General features: G+C 51.7%; 1 protein-coding gene across 1 annotated transcript in view; it reads right to left on the bottom strand.

Annotated features, from left to right (window-relative positions):
- Positions 1-16,730, bottom strand: part of PDCL3 (phosducin like 3) — a 51,090-nt gene that overhangs the window by 22,609 nt on the left and 11,751 nt on the right. The window lies entirely within an intron of this gene.

Here is a 16,730-nt window from a genome sequence, read left to right as displayed (position 1 = left end):
GAAAAACGGCCCTTGCGACAGCAAGTCTGGGCGGTCTGGCAGCGTCCACGGCTGACCCACCGTGAGATGCCACAGATCCGGGTACCATGACCGCCTCGGTCAGTCTGGAGCGACGAGAATGGCGCGACGGCAATCGGACCTGATCTTGCGTAGTACTCTGGGCAGCATTGCCAGAGGAGGAAATACATAAGGCAGTTGAAACTGCGACCAATCCTGAACTAATGCGTCCGCCGCCAGAGCTCTGTGATCTTGAGCTTGTGCCATGAAGGCCGGGACCTTGTTGTTGTGCCGTGACGCCATGAGATCGACGTCCGGCGTTCCCCAGCGGCGATAGATCTCTCGAAACACTTCTGGGTGCAGGGACCATTCCCCCGCATCCATGCCCTGACGACTGAGAAAATCTGCTTCCCAGTTTTCTACGCCTGGTATGTGAACTGCGGAGATGGTGGATGCTGTGGCTTCCACCCACTGCAGAATTCGCTGGACTTCCTGGAAGGCTTGACGACTCCGCGTGCCGCCTTGGTGGTTGATGTATGCGACGGCAGTGGCGTTGTCCGACTGGATACGGATCTGCCTGCCCTCCAGCAACTGCTGGAAAGCCAATAGGGCCAGATACACTGCCCTTATCTCCAGGACATTGATCTGCAGGGAAGACTCTATCGGAGTCCAGGTTCCCTGAGCCCTGTGATGGAGAAACACCGCTCCCCACCCTGACAGGCTCGCGTCCGTGGTGACCACAGCCCAGGTTGGGGGCAGGAAGGATTTTCCCTGTGATAGAGAAGTGGGAAGAAGCCACCACTGAAGAGACGTCTTTGTTGCAAGGGAAAGAGAGACGTTCCTGTCGAGAGAGCTCGACCTCCTGTCCCATTTGTGGAGAATGTCCCACTGGAGCGGGCGCAGATGGAATTGCGCGAAGGGCACTGCTTCCATCGCTGCCACCATCTTCCCCAGGAAGTGCATGAGGCGTCTCAAGGGGTGCGACTGAGTCTGAATCAGAGACTGCACCCCTGCCTGCAGTGACAGCTGTTTGTCTATTGGTAGCTTGACTACCGCTGACTGTGTATGAAACTCCATCCCTAGATAGGTCAGAGATTGGGTCGGTGTCAACTTGGATTTTGGGAAGTTGATGAGCCACTCAAACTGCTGGAGGGTCTCCAGAGCGACGGAAAGGCTGTGTTGACACGCCGCCCGAGAAGGTGCCCTGACTAGGAGATCATCTAAGTAGGGGATCACCGAGTGGCCCTGAGAATGCAGGACCGCCACAACGGATGCCATGACTTTGGTGAAAACCCGAGGGGCTGTCGCCAGGCCGAAGGGCAATGCCACGAACTGAAGGTGTTCGTCCCCGATGGCGAAACGCAAAAAGCGTTGATGTTCTGGTGCGATCGGCACATGGAGATAGGCATCTTTGATGTCGATCGATGCGAGGAAGTCTCCTTGTGACATCGAGGCGATGACCGTGCGGAGAGATTCCATCCGGAATCGTCTGGTGCTCACGTGTTTGTTGAGCAATTTGAGGTCCAGAACGGGACGGAATGATCCGTCTTTCTTTGGCACCACGAATAGGTTGGAGTAAAAACCGCGACCCTGTTCCTGAGTGGGAACGGGGGTCACGACTCCTTTTTTCAGAGCGTCCACTGCTTGAAAAAGTGCGTCTGCTCGCGCGGGGGGCGGGGAGGTTCTGAAGAAACGAGTCGGAGGACGAGAGCTGAACTCTATCCTGTAACCGTGAGACAGGATGTCTCTCACCCATCGGTCTTGAACATGTGGCCACCAGGCGTCGCAAAAGCGGGAGAGCCTGCCACCGACCGAGGATGCGGTTCAGGGATGCCGTGGGTCATGAGGAGGCCGCCTTGGAAGCAGTGCCTCCGGCGGTCTTTTGGGGGCGTGACTTAGGCCGCCACGCATAGGAGTTCCTCTGGCCTTTGTCCTGTCTATTGGACGAAGAGGACTGTGGCTTGGCGGAGGGACGAAAGGACCGAAACCTCGATTGAATTTTTCGTTGCTGAGGTCTCTTAGGTTTGGACTGGGGTAAGGAGGAGTCCTTTCCCTTGGATTCCTTAATAATCTCATCCAAACGTTCGCCAAACAATCTCTCGCCAGAAAACGGCAAACCGGTTAAGAACCTCTTGGAAGCCGAGTCTGCCTTCCATTCACGCAGCCACATGGCCCTGCGGACTGCAACCGAATTAGCGGATGCCACCGCTGTACGGCTAGCAGAGTCTAGGACTGCGTTCATGGCGTAGGAAGAAAACGCCGACGCCTGAGAGGTTAAAGATGCAACCTGCGGGGCAGACGTACATGTGACAGCATTAATCTCAGCCAGACAAGCTGAGATAGCTTGGAGTGCCCACACGGCTGCAAAAGCCGGGGCAAAAGACGCTCCCGTGGCCTCATAGATGGATTTCACCAGGAGTTCTATCTGCCTGTCAGTGGCATCTTTTAGTGATGAGCCATCTGCAACCGAAACTACAGATCTAGCCGCCAATCTGGAGACTGGGGGATCCACCTTAGGACATTGTGCCCAACCCTTAACTACGTCAGCGGGGAAGGGGTAACGTGTATCAGTAGGGCGCTTAGTAAAGCGCTTGTCCGGAACCGCTCTGGGCTTCTGGATGGCATCCCTGAAGTTAGAGTGATCAAAAAATGCACTCCGTGTACGTTTGGGAAACCTAAACTGGTGTTTCTCCTGCTGAGAGGCCGACTCCTCTATAGGTGGAGGCGGGGGAGATAGATCCAACACCTGATTGATGGACGAGATAAGGTCATTTACTAAGGCGTCCCCTTCAGGTGTATCAAGATTGAGAGCAACATCAGGGTCCGAGCCCTGAGCTGCAACCTCCGCCTCGTCCTCCAGAGAGTCCTCAAGTTGGGAACCCGAGCAGCGTGAGGAAGTCGGGGAAGATTCCAAGCGAGCCCGCTTAGCTGGTCTGGGACTGTGGTCCGTGGAGGAGTCCTCCACGTGAGACCTAGGGTCCACCCCGGCCGGGGTGTACCGAGAGGGACCTGGAGGCGCCGATCTATCAGGGTCAGGGGCCTGTGTAAGGACCGGTCTGGACTGCAGGGCTTCCAGCAACTTGGCAGACCATTTGTCCATAGACTGAGCCATGGATTGTGAGAGTGACTCTGAGAGCTTTTCAGCAAAAACTGCAAACTCTGTCGCTGCCACCTGTACAGTGGAAGCAGGGGGGTCTGCCTGAGCCGAGGGGCCCACTAGTGACCGAGGCTCCGGCTGAGCAAGCATAACAGGGGTCGAGCATTGCTCACAGTGAGGGTAGGTGGAACCCACAGGTAGCATGGCCCTACAAGAGGTACATGTCGCAAAAAAACCCTGTGCTTTAGTGCCCTTGCTCCTTGTGGCCGACATGCTGTTGTGTCCTAGGAGCGTGATCACTGAGGGTATATAGAAAAAAGGGTATACAGCCCGGCCGAACAGAAATAAGTATATATATATATATATATATACGTATCTATACCGGCACCCAAGGGGACCAACACCGAGTGACCGGTGCGGCTTACCGACCGCTAAAAAGCGGGGTGTGTGCGCTCCAGATTCCCTGCCTGGTCTCCCAGAGCTGCAGAGCTGTTCTCTGTGATTCTCCACCGGCAGAATGTCCTAAAGATGGCTGCCGGAGCTCTCAGGGGAGGAGTGAAGCCATGGGCGGCGTTAGAAAAAGTGCGGGAATCCGGGGTCCCCACAGTGATCAGTGAGGGGGGAGGAAGCATACAGGATGCCCCTGCCCTCACTCCGACGTCAGGTCGGCTGTCCCGCCCCTATCTCTGATAGACAGGCCCAGGGGCGGGAGTTTTTCCACTAGACCGCGATGAAGCCGGGGACTAAATTTAATACCGCGGCCGACAAGCAGGCGCGGTAGTCCCCGGTCTTCACAATTCAGCAGTCAGATGCGGCGTCCGGAAACCAGGCGCTCCATACACAGTCCCCATGGGGACACAGAGTACCTCGTGGATGCAGGGCCCTGTCCCTGAGTATAGATAAGCTCCTGTCCAGCAGATTCCCTCAGGGGCTGCGGAGGGAGCACGGTCCCAGTACCTGGATGACCGCTTCGGATCCCACTTCTACCAGAGCCCTCAGGGATGGAGAAGGAAACACGGCATGAGGCTCCAGCCGTCGTACCCGCAATGGGTACCTCAACCTTAACAGCACCGCCGACTTAGTGGGGTGAGAAGGGAGCATGCCGGGGGCCCTGTGGGGGCCCTCTTTTCTTCCAACCGATACAATCAGCAGCTGCTGCTGACTAACATGGAGATGTGTGAGTGGATGTGTGCCTCCTTCCACACAAAGCAGAAAACTGAGGAGCCCGTGATGCACGGGAGGGTGTATAGGCAGAGGGGAGGGGTTACACTTTTGAGTGTAATACTTTGTGTGGCCTCCGGAGGCAGAAGCTATACACCCAATTGTCTGGGTCTCCCAATGGAGCGACAAAGAAAGGATAAAAAGAAAAAAAAAAATATTTCAGTGGGATCAACCCTTCTAAGCCCTATATATGGGAATGCAAGAGATAAGTGGCTGAATGAAATGGTACATTGATATTTGCAATCCAATGTCTTATTACATAGAAGTCCACATTTTTCTTAAATGTAAATGAGCTGTTAAGTTCATGGGCTGCGTACTAAACACCCTGTGAATTTACCTGTGCGAGACATGTAATAACTGACACTTTGTTCTCATAAATCACATACAGATCTGCAGGGAGGTTACAGGTAACACAGCACTGCAGAACTAAACTTTGTCTCATTACAAACACATTTGCAGCTGCAGTTATCTCAATGTCAGCTCTACTGTTCTTCTCCCCCCCCTCCCCAGGGGGAACTTACACTTACTGTTTTACTAATTTTAGAGATTAATTACAATTACCTGAGTTCAGCTGTTGAATGTCACCTCTTATACATCTTCAAGTGTGTGTGCGCTCAGGTCAGAACTGCGTGACTCCATTCACCACATTAAATATAATTTTCACTATTTATAAGAAAAAAAATCTTTGTCTAGTTTGTATAATCCATATATAGTTGCCATGTTCCCAGATAAGTTGAATGTGAAAGGGATCCTATTGTTCAAACCAGCTGGAATAAGCAGGAAAGCGACCAGCTGGCGTTAATGTTCCTATTGAAATTACGAGTTATGGATGACACAGGCCTTATAGACTAGATATGAATTAACTCCAAACCACTGTGGATCCTGGACAAGGAAATACTCTACCACTACATCCATATTTTCCTAACATAGTTAGTTATAGTTACTGAAGAAATATTCTGAAAAAGTTCCCCACCTAAAACTTGGATACGAAATTATTTAAAAATTAATTATTTAAAAATCACTTTAAATGTCTCATCAGGACTGGGAAGATGTACTATATACTTACCACAAAAATGTTATTCTAGACAACCAGTTGATACATACCTATGAACCCATGAATAAGCGATCATAATCCTTTGCGAAACGTACGTCGGGCCCTCCACGCGGAGCTCCTCTTCCACTGGCAAGCTGTGTGCACTGGCGCCTTAGGTAACAATCCTGCTGCCTCCAACCCCCTCCTGGTATTCAATGCCAGTGTGCTCTAAAACCCGGGGACCTCTCTGATACGGGTTGTGCCAGGATAGGGTGTATATCCAGCCACTACTCTTTGCCTACCCACTGTACTTCTATACTTTTGCACATTTAATCTGTATATCTACAAATTGTCGTGTCGTGTTGCAATTGCACTTTATTATGTAATCTTTTTAAAAAATATGCCATAAAAAAAAATAATTGTTTTCTTTAACTTTTGTACCTTTAACCCCTTCAGCCCCCGGGCACTTTCCGTTTTTGTTTTTTGCTCCCCTTCTTCCGAGAGGCGTAACTTTTTTATTTTTCCATCAATCTTGCCATATGAGGGCTTGTTTTTTGCGGGACGAGTTGTACTTTTAAATGAAACCATAAGTTTTACCATATAGTGTACTGGAAAACAGCAAAAAAATTCCAAGTGCGGAAAAATTGCAAAAAAAGTGGGATTGTACAATAGTTTTTGGGATATTTTATTCACCGTGTTCACTATATGGTAAAACTGATGTGTGGGTATGATGCCTCAGGTCGGTGCGAGTTTGTAGACACCAAACATGTATAGGTTTACTTGTATCTAAGGGGTTAAAAAAAAATTCACAAGCTTGTCCAAAAAACGTGGCGCACGTTTTGTGCCATTTTCCAAAACCCGTAGCGTTCTCATTTTTCAGGATCTGAGGCTCAGTGATGGCTTATTTTTTGCGTCTCGACCTGATGTTCTTAACGGTACCATTTTTGCGCAGATGCTACGTTTTGATCGCCTGTTATTGCATTTTGCGCAAAATTTGCGGCGACCAAAGAAGGGAATTTTGTACTTACCGTAAATTCCTTTTCTTCTAGCTCTTATTGGGAGACCCAGACAATTGGGTGTATAGCTACTGCCTCCGGAGGTCACACAAAGTATTACACTAAAAAGTGTAAGGCCCCTCCCCTTCTGGCTATACACCCCCCGTGGGATCACGGGCTTACTCAGTTTTAGTGCCAAAGCAAGAAGGAGGAAAGCCAATAACTGGTTTAAACAAATTCACTCCGAATAACATCGGAGAACTGCAAACCGTTCAACATGAATAACATGTGTACCCGCAACAAACCAAGAATCCCGAAGGACAACAGGGCGGGTGCTGGGTCTCCCAATAAGAGCTAGAAGAAAAGGAATTTACGGTAAGTACAAAATTCCCTTCTTCTTCAGCGCTCTATTGGGAGACCCAGACAATTGGGACGTTCAAAAGCTGTCCCTGGGTGGGTAAATAAATACCTCTTGATAGGGCTGCAAGACAGCGCTCCCCTACGGGGAGGCCCCTGCCGCCTGCAGTACTCTTCTACCTAGGCCGGCATCCGCCGAAGCATAGGTATGCACCTGATAATGTTTGGTGAAAATGTGCAGACTCGACCAGGTAGCTGCCTGGCACACCTGTTGAGCCGTAGCCTGGTGGCGTAATGCCCAGGACACACCCACGGCTCTGGTTGAATGGGCCTTCAGCCCTGATGGAACCGGAAGCTCAGCAGAACGGTAGGCTTCAAGAATTGGTTCTTTGAGCCATCGAGCCATGTTGGCTTTAGAAGCCTGCAATCCCTTGCGCGTACCAGCGACAAGGACAAACAGTGCATCAGATCGGCGCATAGGCGCCGTGCGGGAAAAGTAGATCCTGAGTCCTCTGACCAGATCTAACAAATGTAAACCCGTTTCAAACCGGTGAGTCGGATGAGGACAAAATGAAGGTAATGATATATCCTGATTAAGCTGAAACGCGGATACTACCTTAGGGAGAAACTCCTGAATGGAGCGCAACACTACCTAGTCCTGGTGAAACACCAGGAAGGGAGCCTGATATGACAGAGCTGCCAGCTCATACACTCGCCGAAGAAACGTGATCGCCCTAGAAAAGCCACTTTCTGTGACAGGCGAGAAAGGGGAAACTCCCATCAGAGGCTCGAAAGGCGGCTTCTGGAGAGCAACGAGTACCTCGTTCAGATCCCATGGATCTAACGGCCGCTCGTACGGGGGCACAATATGACACTCCCTGTAGCAACGTGCGCACCTTAGGAAGACGTGCTAGACGCTTCTGAAACAACACGGATAGTGCCGAGACTTGCCCTTAAAGGGAGCCGAGCGACCAACCGTTTTCCCGACCAGAGTGCAGGAGGGCAGGCAAAGTAGGCAAAGCCGATGGCCAGGGATACACTCCCTGAGCAAAACACCAAGATAAGAATATCTTCCACGAGTTGTGGAATATCTTGGCAAACCGCGGCTGGCGAGCCCGTCTCATTGTGACCCTGACGTAATGCTCACAGTCGACTGACGGTGAGATGCCACAGATCTCGGTACCACAACCTCCTCGGCCAGTCTGGGGCGACGAGAATAGTGCGGCAGCAATCGGAAGCTGGAACTGCGACCAATCTTGAGCCAAGGCGCCTGTCGCCAGAGCTCCCGCCATGAAAATCGAGACCTTGTAGTTGCCGAGACGCCATGATGTCGACGTCCGTCCTCATCCCGCGGCTACCGATTTCTTGAAGCCAAACGGGAGCAGGTCCCATTCCCCTGCGTCCACGTCCTCGCGACTGAGGAAGACTTGCTTCCTAGTGTTGTACGTCCGGAATGTGTACGCCACCGCTGTGGATAGTCCGACTGAATTCGGTTCTGATTGCATTCCAGCCACTGCAGGAAAGCTTGCAGTGCAAGATACACTGCCCAGAGCTCTAGACCACTGAGTTGAAGAGTGGACTCCTCTGAAGACGGTCTTTGACCGTCTGTGAAAGGGGGACGTTACTGTGTAGGAACATCGACTTCCTTCCCCTTAGCGAAGAATCTTCTAATGATGCGGACGCAGATGAAACTGCGTGAAAAGGCTCGCCTCTGGATGAGGCGCCTCCTTGAAGGAGAGACTGCACCCTCGTCTGTAGTGAACGCTGTTTGTCCAGCGGAATTCACTATCACTGAGAGAGTGTGAAAACTCTATGCCAAGATATGCCAGCGATTGGGTTCAACTTAGAAGAAGTCAAAGACCTCCCCGAAACTCTGGGAAGGGTCCAGCGCCATGTTCAGGTTGTGTTGGCATGCTTCTAAAAGAGAGTGCCTTGACAAGTAGATTGTCCAAGAAAGGGATCACAGAGTGACCGTAAGAGCGCGGGACTGCTCCCACTGCTGCCATGAACTTGGTGAAAAACCCGTGGGGCTGTCGCCAGCCGAAGGGTAGGGCTACAAAACGAACTATGCCCGTAGCCAACGCCGGTGCCTTGGAGCAATCGGCACGTGGAGATAAGCATCCTAATGTCTATGGATGTTAGGAAAAACTCTTTGAGACAGTGAGGCAATGACGGAGCGGAGTGATTCCCTCCGGAACCGCCTGGTTGTCACGTGCTTGTTAAGCAGTTTAAATTCCAGAACGGGACGGAAGGAGCCGTCCTATCTTGGCACCACGACCAGGTCGAAGCAAAAGGCGTAACTGGTTCCTGAAGAGGAACAGGGATTACCACTCGTCCTGCCTGCAGAAGAGCCTCGGCTCGGTCGGAGAGGTAGTTTGAGACAAACTGACTCTCTCTCACCGGCCTTTGACCTGTGGTAGGTAAATGTCGCTAAAGCGGGGGAGTCTGCTCCCCGCGGTTGCGGAGTGAGAAGGCTGAAAATTATGAGAAAAAAACGCTTTGGTAGCGATTCCTCCGGCTGCCTTCCCCGGGCGTACTTGAGCCTGCTAGGAATCTATGCCCTTCTGGGCCTTTTGAGTCGTTTTGGACAGTTGAATGAATTCATTCAACCCTTACCAACAGACTATCACTAGATAAAGGCAACCTGGTTAAGCACTTTGTTGGAAGAAGCATCTGATCCAATCTGTTAACCACTAGGCTCTGCGTAAAAAATACGGAGATGGCCGATGCCACCGCCGTCCGGCTCGTAGAGTCTCGGACAGCCTTAACAGCATGGTTCGCCATGCGGCGATTGCGAGATTACAGACGCTGCTGAGACCGAGATGTACCGGTGACAGCGTCCCTCTGCGCAACACTATCTGAAATAGCTTGGAGTGCCTTCACGGCTGCGACTGCCGGAGCAACCGACCTGCCGATAGCTTCATAGACAGATTGCGGCCAGAACCTATCTATCTGTCAATGGCATTTTGACGTGAAGCCCCATCCACCACTACAACTATAGATCCAGCTGCAAGCCTGGAGATCGGGAGATCCACATTTGGACCTGGGCTAGCGCTTGTCCAATCAGGGAGGAGAGTGTCTCATTAATACGGTCGGAGAACGCTTATCGTGAAAAGCGTTGCGTTTCTGGACTGCATCTCTAGGATCAGAGGGCCAGACGAGTACGCAATTGCTTGCGATATTAGAAAAGAGATCTCCCCTGCTGTGAAGCTGACTCTTTCACTGATGGAGTCGAGGGCTATTCCCAGCGAGCCTGCTTAGGCCCTCTTGAACTGACGTCCGTGTCGGAGCCTGCCCCCTGGGACGCGTGAAAACCACCCTGGAGCCTTGAGCTGCTCCTCAAATCATGGTGGCCAGGGGCATTGCAACTATATTGCCCAAGGTCTGCGTGGGCTGCCAGACTGTAAGATGTCAGCCATAGTCACAGCCAATATAACAGCGGAAAGAAACTGCAATTTCGTCCCTGTCTCTGGACAGGAAGCACAGGTGGTTCTTTTAACCACATATAGCCGAAAACCCCGGTCAAGCAATTGCCCGCACTGGGGTCCTAGACTCGTATTACATGCAGTACAAGCAACATATAAAGTCCTCATTGGCCTTTTCTTTTTCTGCTGTTGTTGTCTAGCTATCTAAGTGCATAGCCTAGGATAGCGACCGTACAGTAAATAATCATACAAGCATGAAGTACAAATAAACACTTCAGCTCATGTAGTACACGCAGCATTGAAAACTTGTGGCTTGGCACATTAGCTCTTCTGCTGCTGTTGTCTATTTATCCAGGAGCTTGAGACAAGGATAGCGACATACAGTGAATGTATAGCATTCAAGCACGAAGTACAAGTAAACACTTCAGCACCTGTGGTACCCGCAGCATTGAAAACTTGTGGCTTGGCACATTAGCTCTTCTGCTGCTATTGTCTATATATCTAGGAGTATGAGACAAGGATAGCGACATACAGTGAATGTATAGCATACAAGCCTGAAGTACAAGTAAACACTTCAGCACATGTAGTACACGCAGCATTGAAACTTGTGGCTTAGCACATTAGGCCTTCTGCTGCTATTGTCTATATATCTAGGAGTATGAGACAAGGATAGCGACATACAGTGAATGTATCGCATACAAACATGACAGTAAACACTGCCAGCACATGCAAATGCAGCAGCCTTGCAAGCTGGTGCCTTGGCACCACTGCTCTACTGCTGCTGTTGTCTAGTTAACTAGGAGCATGAGGCAAGGATAGCGACATACAGGAAATGTATAGCAGACAAGCATGACAGAAAAACACTGCAGTACAAGCAAATCAAGCAGCATTGAGAGCCTGTGCCTTGGCAGCCTTGCCTTACTGCTGCTATTGTCTGTTTAACTAGGTGCATTAGCCAAGAAAAACGACATATAGTGCATGTATAGCATGACAATAAACCCAATTGCAGCACCTGCAAACGAAGTGGCAATGAAAGCTTGTGCCTTGGCACTTTGCTGTTGCCAAATCTGCCAACAAACACTGCAGACTAATCATTGAACACTTGTCTAGCCATCTAGGAGAGTATGCCCAGAATAGCGACAGTACAGTGCTGCATCGCATATCCGCACACAGTTCAAAAGCCCACTTCAGTATTAGTGGGACCAGTACTGCCTATCGCCCGCCCAGCGCGAGTATGAGGTCGCTCAAAAACCTGTGCCTGGTTCCGTTCTCCCAGAGTGGAAACCATAATGGCTGCCGGCTTCTCTTCCACGTCCTGTGCAGAGGGGCGGGCCGTGGGCGAGCCCCAGCCAAGAGCGGGAACCCGGCATCTCACTGTGTTCAGTGAGAGGGGGCTGGAGAATGCAAAGCAGACTCCAGCTCCCTGCGCTGAGATCTGTACAGCGTCCCGCCCCTCCTCTGACTGGCAGGGCTGGGGGCGGGAACGAAGCGGTGCCAGGCCTCAGAAGCCGGGGACTAAAGTTACAGGCGCCCCCGCCGTAAAAGCGCGGTCGGCGCCAAGTCCCCGGCGCACTACAAGTCACATCAGCGCCGCCGCCGTATGAGCGGTCGGCGCAAGTTCCTAAACATGACCCGTCGCTCAGCCATGGCTGCAGCAACATAAGCCCATCACTAATGTCCCCGGCGCACTATAACGCCCAGCAAGCCCGGAGCGTGCTGTGCTTGCCGGAGACACCGAGTACCTGACCGATGCAGGGCCTTGTCCCTGATAGTACTCGTGCTCCACATCCATCAGGTTCTTCTGGGTCTGTGGATGGAGCCCGGCCTCAGGGCTTGGAGGCCGACAGATCCCACTTCCACAGGGCCCTCCAAGGGGATGTGGAAGGAAAACAGCATGTGGGGCTCCGGCCTCTGTACCAGCAATAGGTACCTCAACCTTGCAACACCATCTGGTGAGAAGGGAGCATGCTGGGGACACTATATGTGTCCTCTTTTCTTCCATCCGAGATAGTCAGCAGCTACTGCTGACTATACAATGTGGAGCTATGCGTGGATGTATGACCTCCTTCGCACACAAAGCTAAAACTGAGTAAGCCCGTGATCCCACGGGGGGTGTATAGCCAGAAGGGGAGGGGCCTTACACTTTTTAGTGTAATACTTTGTGTGACCTCCGGAGGCAGTAGCTATACACCCAATTGTCTGGGTCTCCCAATAGAGCGCTGAAGAAAAACGTAATTTTGGCGTTTGGAATTTTTTTGCCGCTACGCCGTTTACTGATCAGATTCATTGATTTTATATTTTGATAGATCGGGCATTTCTGAACGTGGCGATACCAAATATGTGTGTATTTTTTATTTTTTTAACCCTTTAATTTTCAATGGGGTGAAAGGGGGGTGATTTGAACTTAGGTTTTTTTATTTTTTTTTAATTTTTTAAAACTTTTTTTTACTTTTTTTTTTTTATTTTACTAGTCCCCCTAGGGGGCTATTGCGATCAGCAATCCGATCGCTCTGCACTATCTGCAGATCTCAGCTACAGAGCTGAGAACTGCAGATTTGCTGCTTCACTTTCAATGCCGGCTGTATTCCGGCATTGAGAGGAAGTGACTCATGTTAGCTACAGGCGTCATCACATGACCCTGTGCTACCATGGCAACCGCCGAAAGTCACGTGATCATGTCACGTGACTTCCGGTGGGGGCGGGGTAAGTCACTGTCATGGCGGCGCCCATATACATATCGCTGCCAAGACTTTGGCAGCGAAATGTAAGGGGTTAATGGCCGCGGGTGGAAGCGATTCCACCCGCGGCTAGCAGGCACACATATCAGCTGTTGATAACAGCTGATATGTGCGCGTCTCGCCGCCGCCTGCCGGCGGCAGGGGGCGGGGCTTACCGGCACACGATCCATGACGTATCTAGTACGTCATGGGTCGTTAAGGGGTTAAAACTCCTTTGGTCCTCCTTTTTCTTATACCTATGAGCCCAGTGTACAGGCATTCTGACACATCCGTGCAAAGCGGTTAAATGTAGAATCACAACGTAACGCAAGGACTGGCCACGGCTCTCCGCATAATGCGATTTGACATCGGACGGAATTGCGAGAACATATGAAAAGACTTAAAAGGACTACACATACATGACATAAGAGTCAAGCGGATCAGTGACCCTTTGTTTATACTGAATCTCTCATAGCAGAGACTGGATGAAGTCAAAGAAGGGAATTTTGTTTACTTACCGTAAATTCCTTTTCTTCTAGCTCCTATTGGGAGACCCAGACAATTGGGTGTATAGCTTCTGCCTCCGGAGGCCACACAAAGTTATTACACTTTAAAAAGTGTAACCCCTCCCCTCTGCTATACACCCTCCCGTGCATCACGGGCCCATCAGTTTTGGTGCCAAAGCAGGAAGGAGGAAACTTATAAATTGGTCTAAGGTAAATTCAATCCGAAGGATGTTCGGAGAACTGAAACCATGAACCAAAGAACAATTGAACATGAACAACATGTGTACACAAAAGAACAACAGCCCGAAGGGAACAGGGGCGGGAGCTGGGTCTCCCAATAGGAGCTAGAAGAAAAGGAATTTACGGTAAGTAAACAAAATTCCCTTCTTCTTTGTCGCTCCATTGGGAGACCCAGACAATTGGGATGTCCAAAAGCAATCCCTGGGTGGGTAAAAGAATACCTCGATAAAAAAGAGCCGAAAAAACGGCCCCTTCTTACAGGTGGGCCACTGCCGCCTGAAGGACTCGCCTACCTAGGCTGGCGTCTGCCGAAGCATAGGCATGCACCTGATAGTGTTTTGTAAAAGTGTGCAGACTCGACCAGGTAGCCGCCTGACACACCTGCTGAGCCGTAGCCTGGTGCCGCAATGCCCAGGACGCACCTACAGCTCTGGTAGAATGGGCTTTCAGCCCTGAAGGAATCGGAAGCCCAGACGAACGGTAGGCTTCAAGAATCGGTTCCTTGATCCACCTAGCCAAGGTTGACTTGGAAGCCTGCGACCCCTTACGCTGGCCAGCGACAAGGACAAAGAGCGCATCAGAACGGCGCAGGGGCGCCGTGCGTGAAATGTAGAGCCTGAGTGCTCTCACGAGATCTAACAAGTGCAAATCCTTTTCACATTGGTGAACTGGATGAGGGCAAAAAGAAGGTAAGGAGATATCCTGATTGAGATGAAACGGGGATACCACCTTAGGGAGAAATTCCGGGACCGGACGCAGAACCACCTTATCCTGGTGAAACACCAGGAAGGGGGCTTTGCATGACAGCGCTGCTAGCTCAGACACTCTCCGAAGTGATGTGACTGCCACTAGGAAGGCCACCTTCTGCGAAAGGCGAGATAGAGAGACATCCCGCATCGGCTCGAAAGGTGGCTTCTGGAGAGCCGTCAGCACCCTGTTAAGATCCCAGGGTTCTAGCGGACGCTTGTAAGGTGGAACTATGTGGCAAACCCCCTGCAGGAACGTGCGGACCTGCGGAAGCCTGGCTAGACGCTTTTGAAAAAACACGGAAAGCGCCGATACTTGTCCCTTGAGAGAGCCGAGAGACAAGCCCTTGTCCATTCCGGATTGAAGGAAAGAAAGAAAAGTGGGCAAGGCAAACGGCCAGGGAGTGAAACCCTGATCAGAGCACCAGGATAAGAAGATCCTCCAAGTCCTGTGGTAGATCTTGGCGGACGTTGGTTTCCTGGCCTGTCTCATGGTGGCAATGACATCTTGAGATAACCCTGATGACGCTAGGAGCCAGGACTCAATGGCCACACAGTCAGGTTGAGGGCCGCAGAATTCAGATGGAAAAATGGCCCTTGAGACAGCAAGTCTGGTCGGTCTGGGAGTGCCCACGGTTGACCCACCGTGAGGTGCCACAGATCCGGGTACCACGATCTCCTCGGCCAGTCTGGAGCGACGAGGATGGCGCGACTGCAGTCGGACCTGATCTTGCGTAATACTCTGGGCAGCAGTGCCAGAGGAGGAAATACATAAGGCAGTCGAAACTGCGACCAGTCCTGAACTAAAGCGTCTGCCGCCAGAGCTCTGTGATCCTTGGACCGAGCCATGAATGCCGGGACTTTGTTGTTGTGCCGAGACGCCATTAGATCGACGTCCGGCGTTCCCCAGCGGCAACAGATCTCCCGAAACACGTCCGGGTGAAGAGACCATTCCCCTGCGTCCATGCCCTGGCGACTGAGAAAATCTGCTTCCCAGTTTTCTACGCCCGGGATGTGAACTGCGGAGATGGTGGAGGCTGTGGCTTCCGCCCACAGCAGAATCCGCTGAACTTCTCGGAAGGCTTGACGACTGCGTGTGCCGCCCTGGTGGTTGATGTACGTAACCGCCGTGGCGTTGTCCGACTGTATTCGGATCTGCCTGCCCTCCAGCCACCGCTGGAACGCCTTTAGGGCCAGATACACTGCCCTTATCTCCAGAACGTTGATCTGAAGGGAGGACTCTGTCGGAGTCCAGGTTCCCTGAGCCCTGTGGTGGAGGAAGACCGCTCCCCACCCTGACAGACTCGCGTCCGTCGTGACCACAGCCCAGGATGGGGGCAAGAAGGATTTTCCTTTCGACAAGGAAGTGGGAAGAAGCCAACACTGAAGAGAGGTCTTGGCTGTCCGTGACAGCGAAACGTTCCTGTCTAGGGACGTCGGCCTCTTGTCCCATTTGCGGAGGATGTCCCATTGAAGTGGACGCAGATGAAACTGCGCAAAAGGAACTGCCTCCATTGCTGCCACCATCTTCCCTAGGAAGTGCATGAGGCGCCTCAAGGGGTGTGACTGACCCCGAAGAAGAGATTGTACCCCTGTCTGTAGTGAACGCTGTTTGTCCAGCGGGAGCTTCACTATCGCTGAAAGGGTATGAAACTCCATCCCGAGGTAAGTCAGCGATTGGGTCGGTGTCAAATTTGACTTTGGGAAATTGATGATCCACCCGAACCTCTGGAGAGTCTCCAGAGTGACGGTCAGGCTGTGTTGGCATGCCACCCTGGAGGGTGCCTTGACTAGAAGATCGTCTAAGTAAGGGATCACCGAGTGGCCCTGAGAGTGTAGGACCGCCACCACTGCTGCCATGACCTTGGTGAAGACCCGTGGGGCTGTCGCCAGGCCGAATGGCAGCGCCACGAACTGAAGGTGTTCGTCCTTGATGGCGAAACGCAGAAAGCGGTGATGCTCGGGAGCGATCGCCACATGGAGATAAGCATCTTTGATGTCGATTGATGCTAGGAACTCTCCTTGTGACATCGAGGCGATGACTGAGCGGAGAGATTCCATCCGAAACCTTCTGGTGCTCACATGCTTGTTGAGCAGCTTGAGGTCTAGAACGGGACGGAATGATCCGTCCTTTTTTGGCACCACGAACAAGTTGGAGTAGAAGCCATGACCATGTTCCTGAGGTGGAACGGGAATCACCACTGCTTCTGCCTTCAGAGTGTTTACCGCCTGAAAAAGTGCATCGGCTCGCTCGGGGGGCGGAGATGTTCTGAAGAAACGAGTCGGAGGACGAGAACTGAGCTCTATCCTGTAACCGTGAGACAGAATGTCTCTCACCCATCGGTCTTGGACATGTGGCCACCAGGCGTCGCAAAAGCGGAAGAGCCTGCCACCGA

The sequence above is a fragment of the Anomaloglossus baeobatrachus genome, chromosome 2, assembly GCF_048569485.1.
Source record: "Anomaloglossus baeobatrachus isolate aAnoBae1 chromosome 2, aAnoBae1.hap1, whole genome shotgun sequence".
NCBI lineage: Eukaryota > Metazoa > Chordata > Amphibia > Anura > Aromobatidae > Anomaloglossus > Anomaloglossus baeobatrachus.
This window is presented reverse-complemented; position numbering and strand designations above follow the sequence as displayed.